Source organism: Lissotriton helveticus, chromosome 1_1 (genome assembly GCF_964261635.1).
Source record: "Lissotriton helveticus chromosome 1_1, aLisHel1.1, whole genome shotgun sequence".
Lineage (NCBI taxonomy): Eukaryota > Metazoa > Chordata > Amphibia > Caudata > Salamandridae > Lissotriton > Lissotriton helveticus.
The window spans coordinates 740,087,167-740,107,433 of record NC_136057.1 but is presented as its reverse complement, the minus strand read 5'-3'; the positions used below and the strand labels follow the sequence as shown (position 1 = coordinate 740,107,433).

The window sequence follows — 20,267 nt, the reverse complement described above, 5'->3', positions numbered from 1 at the left end:
ACCCTTGTGTGAGCCTTTAGACCCGATTCCGCCCCAGGTTTTACATCCAACCTGGGATACCGGAAAGGGCTGACTCCAGGTGCTCTCGCTTGAAGGCGGGCTTACTTAAACCGTGAGAACGCCGACAATGGGGTCGGTTGGAACCCTCTACCATTTGTGAGGACTTGGTACGAGTTGGAAGTCACGTCTACATCACTTCATTGTTAGGTAAGGGAGAGCATATGTCTGGACTAGCAAGCACTGATGTGCTGTTGCTTGTTCGCTCCGTGTTTCCTATGTAATTCTGACCCCTTTCGAATATTACTGAATCTCTAAATTAGGGTCCCGTTTATTGTAGAAATGTGTCTTTTCTGTTCCTTAAGGCAGTATTGACTAGTGAGCCATTAGCACGGAGACTCGCGTATTGATTGATGCGTACAAGTACTTTGGAATATTTCCCCTTCGTTTAGCTCACACTGGCCTTAATGGGCGTTTTTTTTATCGTTTTTCAGAATACCCAGGATCTGCAGCCATGCGCGGATTTTATAACTGACTACCTTGACCCAGCGCCAGGAATTGTGCAAAACGGTGTTCTCGTTGTTTGACGGTATGACATATCTTTGATTTCCTTTGAGTCCCGGCTTTGGGAACCTTAAGGAATTGTGCATCCTGGGTCAGGTTTTCGCTGACTCACGAGACTTCCTTAAAACAAACGAATCGGGTATTATTGGGCCCTTTGATTAACACACGAATTGTGATGCCTATATTAAGCTTTTTCTTAAACCTATGTAATTATTTTAAAGTGAAACAGTCGGGCAATATTGAGCTGGTAAACTGATGCTCGATGAGTGATGTAACCATGAATCTATTTAGCATCGCGCCATCGAAGCATGTTCGTCTCTGAATTGTTTGTATTTATTCCGCCCAGGCAATCTCTTGCTGTTCAGTTACAGGAAGCGGTGACTCCCCGAAACGAAGAAACCTGCTCTTTGTAAAAGAATCTTGCAACGGGTAAGTTTACTGAGAGACTGTCTCTCTTTAGTCTTAACTCCGACCACTGGGGTTTCCCTTGGACGGAATACATTCTCTATTTGGATACCATCTAGACCGCGTTATTTGTTTAGCTTAGAATAAAATCAGACCCCTATTTGACGATTGCCTGCCCTCGAGCTGTTTCCCCTGGGCCCATGATTTCGAGTCTCGAGACAACTGAGAATATTCTTGGCCACTAGACCCGGGACATAGGTAAAATTATGAGCTGAATGTTTTAAAAAAAATTGAGTGTGTTGTTTCAGGGAAATGAAATCTTTTTTAAATAGAGGAAATTATCCTTCTCGTTTTGAAGTAGGGAAGTGTTTTTCCTAGAGATGTGCCATGTTCGGATGACCTTCGGAACATGCAGTGAGAGAACAGTGTTTGAATGGATGTTTGTGAATGAAATATGATGCTGCTGTCTCCTCCAGGGTTTCCAGTATGTTTTCTGTTTACGCTTTAAATCTGAGTTTATTATTAAAAATTCTTTGGTTAGCAACAGTTGAGCTCACTACCAATAAGGCGACGTTTGAAGACAAGATGTCATTGATGAAGAATTGGATAGCGAAATGTAATTGTTTATCTAATTTAATGATGTCTGCTTAGAATGTGATCTGAATTTTTAACTTTATGAATATCTACCCTCCTTTGCATCAATTGAAGTGAGTGAGTCACTTAATATCTTATGAAGCCTCAGATCCTAAAATTGAATTCTCTTTACTACAGATTAGTCACGGGTGTGGTTCTTATGTGCTTTGCTTTCCCCACTCCCTCTGCGTGAGAGCCCTGATGAAGGTGTGGCCATAGAACTTGGCTTAGCACCAAAACGCCCGTTGGTGTTACGTTCTGGGGTCCTGCCACATCGATCTGGACTCTCTGGCAACTTGCTGAGAAGACTCCGCAGGATCCTATTCATGTGTCACTCTGGGGATTACGCTGAGGATTGTGTAGATAGTGTTCTATGTTGAAGTGGTTGCTTGTGAGTGTGTGGATGAGAAGATGAATGTGTATGATGAGAGGTTGATGTGGGGTTTTTATATGAAATGTATTTATTGATTTATGTACTGTTTAACTGAACTAATGAATCTAGGAATCTCAGTATCAAATATTTGGACCTAATGTATACTTCGAAAATTGAAAAGAGAAAATAAAGATTTTGTACACTTTCTATCTGTAGTTGCTTCTACCCTGTGGCCTACACGTCGCATGTTGGTGAGCTTAATGTTGCTTGTTTAAAAAGTACGGACCCTATGTGGGCCATCTAATTATATTGATAGGGTTGACTTTCTCTAGTGCAGTAGTGTTATATTCCCCTGTAGTCTGCCCTACATTCTGTTCAGGGGGGGCCCTGTTGTATTGAACAATTTTCGAGAAGGCATAGAAGCCGTCGCCAAATGGATGAAAAACAGCTGCCTTCAACTAAACACCAACAAAACAGAAGTACTCATCATGGGCCCACACCCTGATGCCTGGAATGACCTCTGGTGGTATCCCGCCCTCAGAAGTCCGCCCACACCCATGGACCACGCAGGCAACCTGGGAATCATCCTGGACTCCGAGCTCAAAATGGACCGGCAGATCAACTCCGTCTCGTCTTCCTGCTTCCACACCCTCTGCCTCCTTCGTAAGACCTTCAAATGGATACCCCTCAAACACAGAAAGACTGTCACTCATGCCCTGGTCACCAACAGACTCGACTACTGCAACACACTCTATGCTGGAATAAACAAAAAACTCACCTGCAAGCTACAGAACATTCAGAAGGCTGCCCCAAGCCTGGTCCTCAACCTGCCAAAACACTGCCACATCTCCCAGCAATTACACACACTCTACTGGCTCACCGTTGAGGCAAGAATCTCCTTCATGATACTCACCCACGCACATAAGGCCCTCCACCGCACCGGACCAGCATACCTGAACAGCGGACTCAAATTCCATGCACCCCAAAGGACCTTACGATCAGCCCAGCTCTCCTACGCCATGGTCCCCCACACCAGAAAGATCAGATCGGGAGGCCACTCCTTCTCCTTCCTTGCGCCAAAGCCTGGAATGCCATTCCCTCCACCTCAGACCACCAACATCGCTCCCCATCTTCGCAAGAAACCTCAAAACCTGGCTTTTCGACAGACCCCCTCCTTGATGGAATGGAACCTGCACCCCCCTACCCCTAGCGCCTTGAGACCCTTGCGGGTGAGTAGTTGCGCTTAACAAACTCCTGATTGATTGATTGATTGAATGAGTGATCCCACATTAAATTTATAATGGCCCCACTGCCTAGAAGCAATGTCTATCAAATTGACACCACAACAATTCCTGAAGTAAAGTCCACTATCGTGTTTTGTTTATGGTCAAAATAGCATGCCATCCAATGCTAACAAATATAACCAGCTGGGTGGACTGGACAATTTCATGTATAGGAAAACACATTCTACTCCTGACAATTGTATCTCACTTCTTGTTCATCATTCATTTGTTAACATTGAATTTCTTGATTTAGTCTACAAAAGACAATTACAATATAGTGGGGACTCCTTTGTGACTTGTGGCACTCAAATCCAGGATTGAGTTCACAGTTCTGGAACTGTTGGTGGAATACATGTCATGTTCACATATCACATGGTATGATGAGCCTAGATATATTATTTTTCATCTTTTGCTATTCACAAATATCATTTACCAAATGTAAATATCCTTTAAGTATTCCAATAGTTGTAAAGTTAGATTTTCATCTCTGGTTACCTTTGAGATTTGGGTCCTATATTTCTCTCTGTTTTCTGCTGACAATATATGCATTTCGACCATCTCCTGACCAGTTTGACTTACTAGCTAGAGAGGATGGCATGCCTTGCTCTGGATGATGTTGTTTACTCCCAGAAGAATGGAGGGAGCTCTGCTACTGTGGTTGTCTGTACTCTGGCTGAATGTGTTAGTAGGTGAGAAGTGAGAAATGTATACAAATTGAAAATGTACATGTGTTACTTGTCAGACATTTCCTCATATCTTCTGCATGCTAACAGTATTGTGAAATAATTCCACGCCCGGTGCAGGGAGGAGCAGTGGGGAGTTGGGTATGTAATGGTGGGGCAGGGTGGGAAACCGACAACAGAATAAGGGAATAAAATGTTTTAAAATAAGGATTCTCTCACCTTCTGCTTTTTGATGCGGCAGTCACAAGATGAGTTATTTTTTTGATATTTTGTTTTTATTTTCCCTATTTCATTGTCTGTTGCTCTTCCTCTGCTCCACCCCACCCCCTCTGATGTTCTTGACTGACCCAGCTGCATCTGGATGAGTGGAAAGGGCACTTAGTCAATAGCTACTTAACAGTGTTAAATATATATGGCAGAGGTACTGGGCCCATGTTTTCAATTTTGGGAGAGGGATTTGCCATTTCTGATACAAACGATTCTGGGACTTGTGGTGGAACATACGGAGGGAAACACATGAGCCTCTGACTGACTATATCTTTATATCAACTTTGGACAACTTCCTTAATCACCCGTGCACACATACATTATGAAAACATGACGTATAAGTGTTAGTTAGTGTTAGTGTTGATGTCTTGGGTTCTATAATACAAGTTGCATGGCGCAGCCATCCAACACGTGTTTTGTCAGGGAAACAGGTAGTTACCTGACTCTTCAGGGCTGGAAATAATACAAAAATTGTCTTGAGAACTAGATACAGAGTGAAAAATGACTGGAGAAACATGTCCTCCTCACTATGTTACGTATTACGTCACCCCATCACTCGTGGAGACCAAGAAATAGAGAAACCCACAAAAACAGTGTGATGGGGAAAAGCCCCATACATTTAACTAATCAGGTATAGAAATGATCGCTAAAATATCCATCACACATGTTATGGAACACACACACCAAGAGAAACTGCCATTTCTCTTGGTGTGTGTGTTCCATAACATGTGTGATGGATATTTTAGCATTCTTTTTCATACCTGATTTGAAGGTGGAACATTAACAATGGCCTCAACCAGACCTGGTCTGGGGCTGATACCATCTTCAGAAATTAAATGACCCCAATATTCGACCTCACAACAAAAAAAGTACACTTCTCTGACTTGAGCACAACTCCCTTCTTCTCAAAAATTCTGAGGCTATTCTGTCTGACCAAATCATATGACATTCTGTCATTGGCAAAAATCAAAATGTCATCCCGAAAGATCAGGACACCTTCCACATCCTTCAGTAGGTTGGACATTACTCTGTGAAAGACCGAAGCTACCGAAGCCAACCCAAAAGGCATTCAATGGTATGGGAATGTACCTAAAGGAAAAGTAAACGTTGTGAGATGGCGAGACTCAAGATGGTGTTCAACCTGATGATATGCACGGGCCAGGTCCAATTTACTGAAAAACTTTGCCCCCTTTATGCCAGCAAACAAATCAGAAATTTTTGGCACCGGATGAGAATCCACCCAAATTTCTTTTTTGAGGGATCTCAAATCAATGCAAACACACACTTGACCATTTCTCTTACATGTGACAACTAAAGGTGAAAGCCATAATAAGAACTCTGTAGGTTCAATGAAAGCCTTGGCACACAAACTCTTTATCTCAGTGTCCAAATCCTCTGTCATGCTGAAAGGCACCACTCTGAGTTTGTGTATGATAGGGAGAGCACCTTCTTTCATAATTATTTTATGTTTAAACCTGTGAATCTTGCCTAATTCATCACCAAAACAGGGAAACTTACTACTCCATCTCTGCCCATCATCATCACAGTCAACTACGTCAACCTGTTTTCTAGCCCCTGGTCATAAAATCATTCAAAAAAAGCCCCATATGAAACCACCCATGATGTTGAGGCCTTTTACAGCCACATATACCTTCCCTCTTATCTTTCTGCCCTTGAATTCCAACTCATCCTCAAGGTATCCCAACAATTCAATGTTATGACCTTCATATGACACAGACGAGTGATCAGAGGGCAACATCTGTCTCTCACTCCATGTCTCCTCAAAACGTTTTTGGGTTATCAAATTGATTCTGGCCCCTGCATCTACAAACAAATTCAGAATTTTACCCCCAACAGAAACGTTTATGATGGGATCTACACAACAGGAAGGGTCACCTTCAACTGGTACATTTTTGGAACCATCCGCTTAGAGAGAGACCACTTTCTCATCCCTCTCAAAATATAGCCCCTCAGAGTCAGATTCTTCATCAAACTCATGTACATATGTAACATTCCTTTTGTAAAAAAAAAAAATAAGCAAACTTTTGCAAAATGTCCTATTTTTCTACATTAATTGCATGTAACATTAACAGCATAACCTAAACCTAAACATATATTAAATCCATCATACTACACTACTGATAGTGATTCAGGGATGAAATTTGAGATGCATTTTTACCCTCGCGTCCACTACCTTATTTGGTCATTGTAACAAATCCTAAAGGTACCATGACATCTAATGTAACCGTGACTACAGCACCTGTTGACCTGAATGCAATTCAAATTCAAAGACCATTACAGAAGACACAGTCTAATGTACACCCTGCTATATCTAATGTTGTGCTGGTACGCCTTGAGACTGTTCCTACAATGATGCACGCAGTTGTTGATACTTCTATTGTAACTGTACCAGCACCTGTTACCAAGGTCACAACAGCACAGCGATTAGAGATTTGCATGACTGCATGTAACATTGGCAGCATATCATGAACATAAACATTTATTAAATCCATCATACTACACTACTGATAGTGATTCAGGGGATGAAATTTGGGATGCATTTTTAGCCTCGCGTCCACCACCTTAATTGGTCATTGTAACAAATGCTAAAGGTACCATGACATCTAATGTAACAGTGACCCCAGCCCCTGTTTACCTGAATGCAATTCAAATTCAAAGAACATTACAGATGACACAGTCTATTGTACAACCTGCTATAACTAATGCTGTGCTGGTACGCTTTGAGAATGTTCTTACAATGATGCACCCAGGTATTGATACTTCTATTGTAACTGTACCAGAACCTGGTTAGTAGGGTCATAACAGCACAGCAATTAGAGATTTGAATGACTGCTCTGATTACTATTGTTTCAAATTCAGAAGCAGAGGAGAATTTGGATGAGCACCTGTGACAGTGGTTTATCCCAACGCCGTAGAATTTGCAGATTGTTGTTTGGACACCGCCACAAACAGTTAAGTCATTGAGAGAAAGGAAAATAATTGTCTTTCACACACCAACAACTCAGGATGAGACCAGTCCATTTGAAGATGGGACTTTTCCCTCATGGTTTGACGAAACTGCAGAGAATAAAAAGGCATAAAACATATAACATCAGGTTCCCACATCACAGCAGAGAGAGAACGAGAGAGTGATAAATGTCCTGAGATTAGATTAAAAATAGAGCTGGAAGAAATATTCAGAGGTTGTTTAGATCTTGAGCATGTCAATCAATATCAAGAAAAAGAGCTGATATATTTGAGCAAAGAAATTACTGGACGTGCAGTGATTACTCAAAAATTGACAATTAGCCAGAAAACATGAAGTTCATATTTCAGAAAATGTTCAATTTCAGAAAAGTTTCATGGTACAACTGGATGATGAAGCTATTGAGACAATGATTTCACCATGAATGCGAATACACATTACGGAATTAGTCAAATGCATTCCTAGATGGAATGATTTTGATCATTTAGCGAGCAAATGGGCAAAGAAGAATGAAATGAAAAAGAAACAATTATGGGCAGTTGAAGCAAATAATCAAGTATTAATCAATCAGGCATTTATAGAGCGAACTACTCACCTGTGAGGGTCTCATGGTGCTGGGGTGGGAATAGGGGTACCGGCAGCTCCAAGGTCATCCGGAGAGCCAGGTCTTGAGGTTCTTTCTGAAGATATGCAGTGTAGGGCTGATAGGAAACGGGGATTCCCGGTAGGCTAGGGCATGCGCCAAATCCAGGCAGAAACACCCATTTCTAGTCAGGGCAAGGGAGCTACACCCTGAGGATAACCCCTGGTCACCCCCTTGGTAGCTTGGCACGAGCTGTCAGGCTTATCCCAGAGGCAATGTGTAAAGCATTTGTGCAACACACTGACACAGCGGCGACACACTAGGTACACCACAAAAAAGAAACCACACAATGTTATGTAAAAGTAGCCTTTTTATTATGTAAAACACATTAGATCCATAATCACAGATATATACACTGTGCCTACAGGCACCAGGTCATTATTTACAAGGGATTATGTACAGGGCAGTGCCAATCGGGTCGCTGTCAGAACCATCACAAAAGTATATGTAATAAGTATAAAACAATCAGTAATAACCGCCAGTAGCTACTGGTAGAAGAATGAACCTAGCACTATATCACGATTAGGGCTGGGCGTAGTTTGCGAAATAGAGCTACACAAAGCTACGCAAAGTGCACTTCACACTACGCGAGCTACGTGTAGCACTACGCGAACTGCGTAGTATCCTGTTCGCACTGTGCAAGATGCCGCTTTCAATGATTGCACAGTGCGGACACGCATCTCCCACTGTGCAATCATTGAAAATGGCATCTTGCACAGTGTGAGGTGTAGTTTTCTGCCGCTCGAGTAGATTTTTACTCGAGCGGCAACTTTCTCAACGCGGACTGGTAGTTTCTCATCGCGAGCGGTCATGAGCATACGCGACCACTCGCAATGAGAAACCTGACCTCCCCGCGTTGAGAATCTCGTCGGAAGGTTTATTTTCCACGCTCGCAATCGGCAACTTGATGCTGTTGATCGCGAACGAGGAAAAAGTCTCGCCGGGATGTCATTTCGCTTACTCGCAGTCGCCAACTTGACGTTGAGGACCGCGAGCAAGCAAAAAATGACTGCGGCACTACGCTACGCGTGTTTGCACTGTGCTACGTGCAAATTGCGTTACTGCGAAATAGCGGAAAATTCGCAAACTACACGAGCATAGCGTAGTGCTTTGCCCAGGGTTAATCATGATAGGTAAAAAATAACATTAAGCATGATATAAGTCATAATCACATGAATTAGGCATCATCATTAGCATAAAAGCATTAGGCATAAACCTTAAGCATAGAAACATATTAGGTATCATATCAGCATAAGTCACATTGGGCATTAACACATGAGCATGAACACATTATGCTGTAGGCCTTACTAGACACATTATGCATAAATCACGGTGCATGATATTAGACCTCAACACATGGTGCATAAATCATCAGCATAACACAATATGCATTACAAGCATGTCATGTCTCTCATTGCAGCTGCCCCCCTGTGCGGCGCCGCTGGGATGAATGTGAGCCCCTACTCTGGGACTCAAAAAGAAAGTAATGGCACCCACGTTGCAGCTGCCCCTAAAGGCAGAACAACTGAGGAATAATAAGGCCCACAAAAGCAAAAGAATCACTGTGCACGTTGGAGCCCTACTCTCGGACTCTGAAGTTAAAAATGATGTTGCCCACAAGACAAAATAGCAAAGAAACGTTGCAGCGGGGCTCTCTAAATGAAATTACCCACCACGTTGCAGCGGGCCATAACTGCGGCGCCACTAGATAGCAAAAGGGATACTGATTGATGGTCCATTCTGGAGCCCCACTCTGGTACTGGTTAAAAAATAGACTGGGCCTCTTGTTGGAGCAGCCCTCTGTTCCTGCGGGCCACTCGGGCATACAGACACCGGTCCTGTGCCTCGCTCTTGCTCCCCAGGTCAGTCCCCCTCACCGGCAGTCCTGGGTCATCGGTTTCCTGCTCCTTGGGCCGCAGTCAGGTTCTGCTAATGAGACTACTTAGCTTCTCCCGGTCTCCATCTGCAGGACTCCGCTCTTCTTCCTGGCAACACACGGGGGACAGTGCTCCAGCCCCGATCAGGCCTCCATTGCCGGACTTCCTCAAGGACGCTCTCCTGTTGCCCGGCAAACCCCGGCACCAGCACCAATCCTAGCGCAGCTCCCCTCTGACATCAGCGGGGAAGCCCGCGCGCTGCTCCTGGAACTCCCGGGCCGGCAGGGGTGTTCCCTAGCGGCAAAGTTCAGGGTTGGCACCCACTTACAAATAAAAGCAGTCATGGCGTGGGCACTTGCCATTAAAAGCACATAACAGCAGGGTGGGCTCCCGCTAGATTGGCAAGCAAGCGGGGTGGGCACCCGCCAGCAATGATGGATAGGCACCCGCTAGGGAGCGCAAACACGCGGGGTGGGCACCCACGGTTGGAGGGAATTTAGGGGTAATCCCCACGCCGGGATTCCCTCCAGCAATCTCAGCAGCAGTACGCTGCATGTGCCAGCCCCTCTCTCTCCTGGCAAGTAGAAATCAGAGCGCTCATGAGGCACTAGGGAAGCAGGCAGGGTTGGGCATAGGTCAGCAGACTACGGGACAGCTCTTCCCCAGCAGAGTAGCAATCCCTTGGGACAGTCAAACGCAGTGAGGATGGCAATGCTGAAGTGCAGCAGCCCTGGCTCCAGCACAGCTCCTTCCCAGTCCAGTAGAAGGTTGAGGGGCAAAGTTGGGCACAGGAGCCAGCACGCAGGGTCCCGCAGCGGTCCCTCCTGGCAGAGTGGCCCCTCCAAGTCAGCACAAGCACACCCTCATGGGGTCACAGCCCCTGTATTTATACACCTTTCTGCCCTGCGTCTAGAAGGGGGCAGAAGCTTCTGGAAGGGTCCTGGAAGTTCCAGTCCCAACTGGCCCTGGGAGGGGTGTTAGTAAGGGGGCGGAGCTAGCATTGTACAGGGCAGGCACAGGCCTATTCAGGGACAGGGGATTTCTCTACCCACTACTCCAGTTGCAGACCTCCCAATCAGCCTGACACTGACTTCCCCTGCCTTCCCTGGAGCTACCCACTCCTCACCAGCCCCGGTCACTTCTAGAAATAGACATGCAGGCAGGCACACATCACACAGAAAAGCCAACTTCTAAAAGTGTCAGTTCCCAAAATAGTGAAATTAAATCAGCGCACACCATTGCCCAGCATTTATCATTTCCATACCAAATATACCAAACATGCCATACTTATTTTGTTTTATTCAGGAGTTATCCCATAAGGTGGGGGTTCCCAATTTTAGCCTATGGAGGGCAAAGAGCACATGCACTCTGCACTGCTACCCAGTGCTAAAGTGCTCAGATTCCTAAAACCACCAACACCATGTTAGAAAAAAGTCTACGAGGAAGGCAGAAAGTTTAGGGATGACCCTGCAAAAAGGGCCAAGTCCAACAAGGGCTTTGTCTGATGCTGAGAGGGAGTTTGTTCCAGGTCTTGGTTGCGATGTAAGAGAAGGATCTGCCCCCCATTCTGGCTCTGTGGGTGCGGGGGACCTCGGCAAGGGCTAGGTAGGCGGAGCAGAGGTTTCTCTTGGGGGTGTGGAAGGAGATTCTTTCGTTGAGGTATTAGGGTCTGGTGGTATGGAGGGCTTTGCAGGGGTGTGTGAGCAGTTTGAAGGTTACTCTCTTTTTGACGGGAAGCCAGTGGAGGTAACAGAGGTGCTGAGTGATGTGGTCATGTCACGGGATGCTGGGAACGAGTTTGGCTGCGGCGTTCCAGACGGTCTGGAGCTTGAGAAGGAGAGTTTTGTTGATTCCAGCATTGAGTGCGTTTCCGAAATTCAGCCTGCTGGTGATGATGAGAGCATGAGTGAAGGTCTACCTGGAGTCGGGGGGATCCATTTAAAAGCCTTTCAGAGTATGCAGAGAGTGTTGAAGCATGTGGAGGACACACTTTTGATCTGGCGGTTCATGGTGAGTGAGGAGTTGAGTATGATGCTAAGGTTGCGGGCGTGGTCTGTGGAGGTGGGTGGTTTTCCAAAGGCGGGGGGCCACCAGGTGTCATCCCATGTGGAGGGGGTAGATCTGATGGTAGGGACTTCTGTTTTCTGTGAGTTGAGGTACAGGCAGCTGCTGCTCATCCAGGATGTGACGTCCTTCATTCCTTCCTGGAAATTGTGACTGGTTATGTCGGGTTCCTTGGTGAGGGAGAGGATGAGCTGGGTGTCGTCGTCAGAGGATACTATGCTGAAACTGTGTTTTCTGACAATGGTTGCAAGGGGGCCCATGTAGATGTTGCAAAGCATGGTGTTGAGGGAGGATCCTTGGGGTACTCCGCATATGATCTCTGTACTCTGTGGGTTTGAGAGGAAGGGCGTGAGTCTTATTCTTTGTGTTATGCAAGAGAGAAAAGAACAAATCCAGTCTAAGGCAGTCCCCTGGATGCCGGCATCATGGAGTCTGGTGGCTAATGTGCGGTGGGAGACGGTATTGAAAGTTGCTGAGATGTCTAGTAATATGAGGGCTGTGAAGTGGCCTTGATCAAGGAGGGTGCAGATGTCATCATTGGCAGCTATGAGGGTGGTCTCAGTGCTATGGTTGCTGCAGAATCGGGATTGAGATGAATCAAGGATGTTGTTTGTTTCGATGAAGTGCGTTAGCTGGGTGTTGACTATTTTCTCTGTGACTTTCGAGGCGAAGGGGAGGGGAGAGTTAGGCCTGTAGTTCTTGAGGTCAGTTGGGTCTGTAGTGGTCTTCTTGAGGAGGGGTTTGACCTGCACATTTCCAGTCATTGGGAACAAGCCTGTTTGAGGACACAGTTGATTGTCCATCATAGTTCTGGTACAATGGCAGAGGCTTCCCTGTGGAAGATGTGCAGCAGGCAGGGGTCAGTGGGTTCTCCGGAGTGGATGCTTTTCATAGTCTGTGCGGTGTCTTCTGTGGTGAGAGGGGTCCAGGTGAAGAGGGTCAGCTGGGTGGTGTGGCTGGTGGAGGGTGGTGAGTCAGTGCTGTGGTCTTGGTCATCAAATTTGTCGTAGAGCATCCTGATCTTGTGGTGGAAGAAGGAACTGAGTTTATTGCAGAGGTCCTGAGAGGGAGGGACATTGGTGGTTTTGCAGTAGGGTCTGGTAAATTACTGTATGGTGGTGAAGAGTTCCTTGTAGTTGTGGGAGTTGGAGAGGATTCTATCCTGAATGAAGTGTCTCTTTGTTGATTTGATGAGTTGGTGGTGTGCCATGGAGGCAGCCCTGTAGGTGGTACGTGCTTCCGGGGTTTTGCTGTTTTTCCATGCTTTCTCCAGTCGTCAACATGCGCGTTTGGATTCTCAGAGGTCCATGGTAAACCAGGTGGCTTTCGTGTTGTGTCGTCTGTCTGAGTTCTTGAGGGGGGCGAGAGTGTTCTCGCAGTTGGTGATCCATTGGTGAAGAATGTTGGCTGCAGTGTTGGCGTCTGTTGTGGTAGGGGGAGGAGTGCGGCTGAGGCCGCAGGTGAGGTGTTCTTCTGTGATCTTGTTCTAGTTTCTACGTGGGAGGCATGGTGGCACCTTGTGTGTGGTGGGTTTCGAGAAAGAGAAATGGACGCAGTGGTGGTCCGTACAGAGAGGTTCCATGGTGTGACTGAAGTTAATTTTGTTTTCTCTGGTGAAGATGGGGTTGAGAGTGTGTCCAGCCGTGTGGGTGGGGGCGGAGACGAGTTGCTTCAGTCCAATGATGACGAGATTGTCTAGGAGGGCAGTGGTGTTGGGGTCGCTGAGGTTGATTAGGTGGAAATTCAGGACTACGAGCAGTACGTAGTATGTGGAGGCAAGGGCGTGGGGAGCTATGTAGTCTGCAATGGTGTTGGTGAACGGAGAGTGTGGTCCGGGTGGTCTGTAGGCGAGTACTCCGCGGAGTGTCGTTCTGGGGTTGGGCTGGATCTGGAAGTGGATGTGTTCTATGGGGGAGGCGTCGTTCGAGTTGAAGGTTGTCCGACGGAGGTAGCTTTTGTGGACGATTAGGCCTCCTTTCGGGGTGGTCTTTCCTCAGGATCTTGTATCCATCGGGGATGGCAGTAGTGATGTCGGGAGCCAAGGTGGCGTTGGTCCAGGTCTCTGTGAGGAAGGCGATGTCAGGCGAGAGGGTGTTGAGGAGGTCCCAAACTTCTACTGAGTGTCTGTGCAGGGAGCACACATTGAGGAGGATTCCACTCAGGGGTTTGAGTGTGCTGGCATCCGGTCGGTTGGCAGTGGCTGTCTGGGTCCAGAGGTGGGTGAAGGTGAGGTGGTAGTGTTGGCAGGAGAACGGACCTTTGGAGTTTCTTGGCGTTGAGAGCTGGCTTTTGTTGTTGCATTCAGGGTTGAGTGCACAGAGAGTGCTGGAGTCATAGCGGTGAAGGGCCAGGGGGTTGTGGGACCAGGCTCCCTGGCACTGGTCGCAGTCGGGTTGTGAATGGGTGCAGACCGGCTTGCATTTGGCACGCCTCCAACATGTCAGCGGCACAGCCGCATAGTATCTGCCATTAAGTAGGGGTCAGGGAGGGGGACCAGCTCTTAGCGGAACACCCTGGGGGGAGGGGCCATGGGGGAGCAGCAGCAGGAAGAAAAGCAAAGGTAAGGAAAACAGAGGAAAACATAAAGGCAAAAAGGCAGAAAAAAGGCAAGCACAGAAAAAAACAGAACTAGGCAGAAAAACAGACAAAAACAATAAACGTCTGACAGGCAGCGAGCGGACCATCAGAAGAGCATGCTCTTCCACTGGACCACCAGGGATGAAGTACAGGCAGGAGCCTGTGGGTGGAGAAGGGCCTCAAACACCTACCTGGGAGACCAGAAGGCACTGGGATAGTGCCTTAAGGACATAGCTGCACGAGGGGAGAGCAGTTACCCTGACCAGGAGGTAAGAGGTCTTGCTCACCAGAATCATTTATTTGCAGGAAACCAGGGTGGAATGCAAGATGTTGGTTTGCAGACTTAAGGTGTTCAAGGAGGATTTGAAGTTTTGCAGGGTAGAGGTAGAAGTATTCTGATTGATCCAAATTCTGGTGTAGATGTTGCAACGCTGAAGAAAATGACCCCTTGTCACTTTTGAAATAAGATCGAGCATTGTACTTGGGAGTGTAGACTTAATCCAGATAGAATCAGTGGAAATGGGCAAATGCAAGGAGGAAATCAGATGCAGAATGTACCAGCTGAACAGATATAAGCGCCAATGCAAAAACAGGGTCCAATAATGCAGGTTCTACAATCCTCGATTTTCCTACAGAACATGAAAAATTCTAGATTTAATATGAATCAGATGCCCAAGGCAAATCCAATCGCATTTCAGAACTAAAATTAGAATCCATTTCAACAGTACCCTATGTTAGAAGGAGACAGTTTTGGCTCCAATAACTTCAATGATAGTGCCTGGGAAGGAGGGAATATTGCATGCTTTGCGCAGTGTTACAAGTAGGCCAGAGTGGACCATTTGTAGAAGGAGAAGTTAATGGCCACCAGGTGTCATTTTTTGATCAACATCGATATTACCCATTCCACTGGTAGAACAGAGGAGGTCCCAGATCTACCCCTCTCGGGAAAGGAGATCCAAGTTGTAGGAGTTACAAATAAACAAATAACAAATCCATTTTCAGAAAAAGTCCTGGTAAAAATTGGTTAATTGGAGGAAAATCCTCAATTTGTGTTTGTGATTTTAGTCCAATAAACCTGTTAGGGATAGATTTATTGTGTCTTGTACTTTTATGGCCCTGGAGGCCAAAATAAATGTATTTGAAGATGATGAGATTGATTGTGCAAGATATATTACATAATTTACTGTACACAAGATGGTGTTGAATTCCAGACTAAATATGAAGATGTTAAATTTAAAATGGTAAGGCAAGAAACAGCTGTAGGATTGTATACAGTGAGGACAGTTGAAGACTTGCCTTCCGATTTGAAAGACACTGTGAACCCAGAAATATGGGATGTTACAGTGAAAGATATTGGATTGATTATAGGTGTAAAACCTGTCTGAGTCACAGTGAAACCAAATGCTGTATATCCAAGAACACCAGCAAAAGGAACAAATGATGGACAGAATGCTGAACAATGCAAACATTCACCCCCAGTCACAAAGGTCTGGGTTTAATCCATTGTTATTTTGCTCACCATCCCTGTTTGGAAACAGTCATATGCAAATCAGTCTTGACCCTGTGCCTCATGGGAACAGTCCAGCCCGAACTGCCAAGCCAGGTCTCCCTGGACCGGAAACAAGCATCCTGGGACTGGTTTCGGGGCATCACCCCATTTCAGCCAGGCTAACTTGAATCCAGTGAAGCAGTGAGCACAGGACCCACATCTGGGTATACCCTTCCCACTTAGGGCGAGAAAAGCAAAAGGAACAAATAATGAACGGAATGCTGATCAATGCAAACATTAACCCCCAGTCACAAAGATCTGGGTTTAATCCATTGTGCTGTTCCTTTTGCTTTCTTCCAAGAACACCGCAATATATTTTGACCTTTGAAACAGTTGCAGGAATAATGCCTTTAACTGAAGACATATTGAAGAAAGAGATTTTAAAAGAAATTGTTGGAAACCCTTGCAACTCTCCGATCATGGGTTTACGGAAACCTAATGGTTAGTTCTTTAAGATTTATTTAGAACAATCTTTGTATAGTCATCCATATCCCTACTCCATCTTCTTCTAAGTTTGTCACCCCTACTCTTCTACTGCAGCCTTGGGCCTAGGCAAGTCTTTTTAAAACAAAGACAAATTATTTTGCAATTTTTTGTTTAATAGTGTTTCTCAAAGTTGTATTTATTTTCAGAAATCTGTCTAAACAGCACTATCCAAATGTTTTTTTCTTCGGTATGATGTCATGGGGCTCATACAGTTCTGATCTCAGAGGAAGTAAGTCTTCCACTGACATATTTAACTCTTGCCTTGTGTAGTATGTCTATTAAGGTGTAGAAGGCCTTCAACAAGTCTCTTTTCAACTTTCTCCAGGTCTGCTGATCTTCTCTGTCACATACACAAGTTTCCTTTGACCATAATTCAGAGGCCCTCCAGCATTGTGGGTGAGTCTTTTCAATCCAGTACTTGTTCCTTCACCCAGATCATTTGTTTGTTCTGGTGTTGTCTCAACTGTTTTCTCAGATTGAGATAATGTCTCTTCTTCTTTTTCTTGTTCCTCATCTGAGACTTCATTGCCACTTTGTGAAATCACAGGAACCTAAATTGGTGCAACTGTTTGGCGTACTTCACCCCTATCTCCTTGCTGTACTGTCTCTTGTGGTATTGCTCCTGGCAATTGTCCAGCTTGAAGTGATTCTGTCACCAGTGCTCTTGGTTCTGACTCAAAGAAATTGTACTATGTGAACGATTGGGAAGAAGAGAGTCAGGTTTTAAAATTGTATGTTTGTGGCGTGGTCTGCAATTGTTTGATCGTCTTGCCTTCTTGAAGATTGATACTATGAGCGACACATCATTATTGGAATTCTTCGGAACGTAAGGTGGCTATAGATGAGGCTCGACTTCCATTTGAAATGCTCTACAGCCTCCTTGCGTCTGATTGGTTGACTGTTAAGTCGGACCGGAGAGAAAGCTACCAGCATGGCTGTTCGCTTATGATATATTTTACACTCATTTTCAATTGTTCTGTTTGTTTGAAGATTGATCGTGACTCCTAAGCAGCGTGGTCATAAAAAGTTGAGTGGAGTGCATATGTAATAGAGAAACATTACACTGGTGCAACATTGAATGGCCCACACTGCTATTGCTAAGACATTAGACACAGAAAGGCCTCATTTGTGAGCTATATGAAAAAAGATTATTCTACTAATGTTTATTCTAGGTTAGTTCAAGAATATACTGAGGCACTAGATGCATAGGATTGTTATTTCTCTGCCCTCCTAACTTCATCAGCTGCAGAGGAAGTGACCTATCACCACATTCCATGGTCATATCCAATCACAAGTATTATTTTGAATAGTTTCATATATAGGTTAGAACACTTTGAATATTTTTACTCAAATTATGACTTGGTTCTTTCAAGAGTGCAATTACAAAAGAACATGAATTTATACATACAAACAAATTAAATGGATACAGCTTGGCATCATCTACACCTACAAAAAGTGTTAAGGCATATGGAAATAATTTAACTTGCTTAATAAAAACCCTAGAGTAAGTATGCATTATGATATTGGAGGTAAGGAGAAACATTTCACACAGTAAAAACAGAGAGGAAGACGTTTTGAAAAAACGTTTGGAATAAAGAAAAAGATGAATTTAAGAAATAAATGATCTGTCCAAATTAAAATTAGACAGGAGACAAACAGGGAAAGTGTGCGTTTATAAAAGAAGAACCCAAGTTAGAAATAGACATGAAGGAATTAGTAGTTGTGAACACACATTTGAAATTATGAAGGGGTACATGGCACATTTTTCAATAAGAAGAAACAGTCATTCCAGAAGTTTATTTTGTTTGTGGACAGGATGCTTATTCACAATTACCAACTGATTGTGAGGGTATTTGCTATTTAGCTTTGCTACGTGTATGTCTGTGTGATGGTGTCATTGTTAAAGCATCTATACTGTATACATGATACATTTTAGGAAATAGCATAAATGATGGAACCAAGTCGTTGGAGATATTTTTGGAGCAATAATACCACCATAGAAGTTGTTTTAAATGATGAGAAAGTTAGAAAGCTTTCAACAGTTTTGGTCAAACTGGCAATCAGTACTTTTGGAGCTTTATCAATCAATCAGTCAATCAATAATTATTTGTAAAGTGTACAGCTACCTTACTCAGAAGTGTCCCTGGGCTAAGCAGACTACAGCAAGAGATCAGCTAATAATATTACCCCTGCCTAAAGAGCTAGGTTTTTAGGACCTCCCTAAACTCATGTTCTGTGGTGTGGCTGTGTGGCTATTAGGTCAGTGGTTTTACAAAATCACCTAGCATTAGCCATTTTACTTGCATAGAAAGGTGGTGTCTGCAAGATGTTGAAACCCAGCATTGCTGCTCATACATACCTGATGAAAGTAAGAAAATTCTAGAATTTAAAAATAACATTTCTGATCAGAAACCTGAACTAGAATAATTGGAGACACCTAGTGCTTTAGAAAATGTTGGAGGAGGAGTTTCCACTAGTGGAAATCAGTATATGCTACTGGAGGCTGATTTCTGAAGGCTATATTTGTACCAGTATTAATAGTAGGTTGTTGCTTATTGACCATATTTGCTTCTTATAAAAGCTGTAGATATTATGTTAATAGAAGAAAGAACAGAAAGAAAAATTGACAGATATAGAGGGATTCAGAAATGAGGGCCACGTGTATCCATATTTGTAACAGCGATTAACTAATTGCGATTTTCAATGAATCACAATTACGTAATTGTTATTACAAATGTAGTTTCATATAGCGATTAGTAGGGGGTCACAATTTGACCTACCTCATTCACATTAATGAGGTAGGCCACAATTTGCGACCCCAATGAGTCGCTAAAACCACTGGGATGGTGGCCTGTTGGGGTCAGCAGACCACCATATCCGTGACTGCTTTTAAATAAAGCAATCTTTTTTAAAAAGCAGCCCTTGTTCCTTAAAGAAAAATGGGCTGCATTTTGAAAAAAATGAATAGTTCACTTTTCATTTTTTAAGAGCAGGTAGTGTTCCATGGGAACACTGCCTGCTCTTAAAAAAAATGTTTTTTGCATTCATTCACAAAGGTAAAGGGGTCCCTTTCCGGTTGAAAATGGGTTACCACCAGCTACAAGTCACAAAACATTCATACATACCACAGTTTTTGGAAGGGACACCCTAAATACCCTTAATACTTCCAAATACCGATTCACAAACCCATTTTGTGAATCGCATAATAGGTTTTGATACATGTGAAAAGTATGTTTTACGTTTGCAAATGGGCCGATTCTGAGAATTGACCATTTGCGAAAGCAAAAATGCTTGATCTATTTGGCTCTAAATTATTACGTCAATCGAGAATACAAGAAGTTCAAGGAATCCGAGAGATTGAAAAACTTTATTAACTATTGCTGATACATATATAACGTTATGTTTTTTATATCTGAAAACCAAATAAAGTTTCTTTGAACTCTTTGAAAAGACGCAACCAAGGATGAGAGTGAACTCTAAAGATGAATTTGTAAAGAAAAATTGATGATCAGATAACCATCAGAGGGCAGAATTGTAGAGGCATTTTTAAAATAATGAGAATATAATACAGTTTATATTAATGTGCAGGATTAACGGGTAGGCTTTATTAAAAAATAAAATGTCTTTAAATGCAAACATTGTAGTAGGCAACCATATATACTCGTACTAGGCCTCAAGTGTCTGAAGCACCACTGCCTGACAAGTTGACCTGACTAGAAACTCTTAATGTGCATAAAATGTATATTTCTTGACCTTTCCATGAACATGATTTTTCCTTATAAATAATAGTTGCATAAATGTTTTTAGATGTTTTCACAAAATGTTTCTATTTATACAAGATCATTGTTAACAAATCATTAGAACTTAGTCTTTTAATGAG

General features: G+C 43.9%; 1 long non-coding RNA gene across 1 annotated transcript; it reads left to right on the top strand.

Annotated features, from left to right (window-relative positions):
* Positions 1-484: 484 nt before the first annotated feature.
* On the top strand, positions 485-16,783 carry LOC144770682 (uncharacterized). The gene is made up of 3 exons (XR_013598974.1): positions 485-586; positions 908-990; positions 16,713-16,783. It is a non-coding gene; the product is annotated as an uncharacterized LOC144770682 (long non-coding RNA).
* Positions 16,784-20,267: the final 3,484 nt, after the last annotated feature.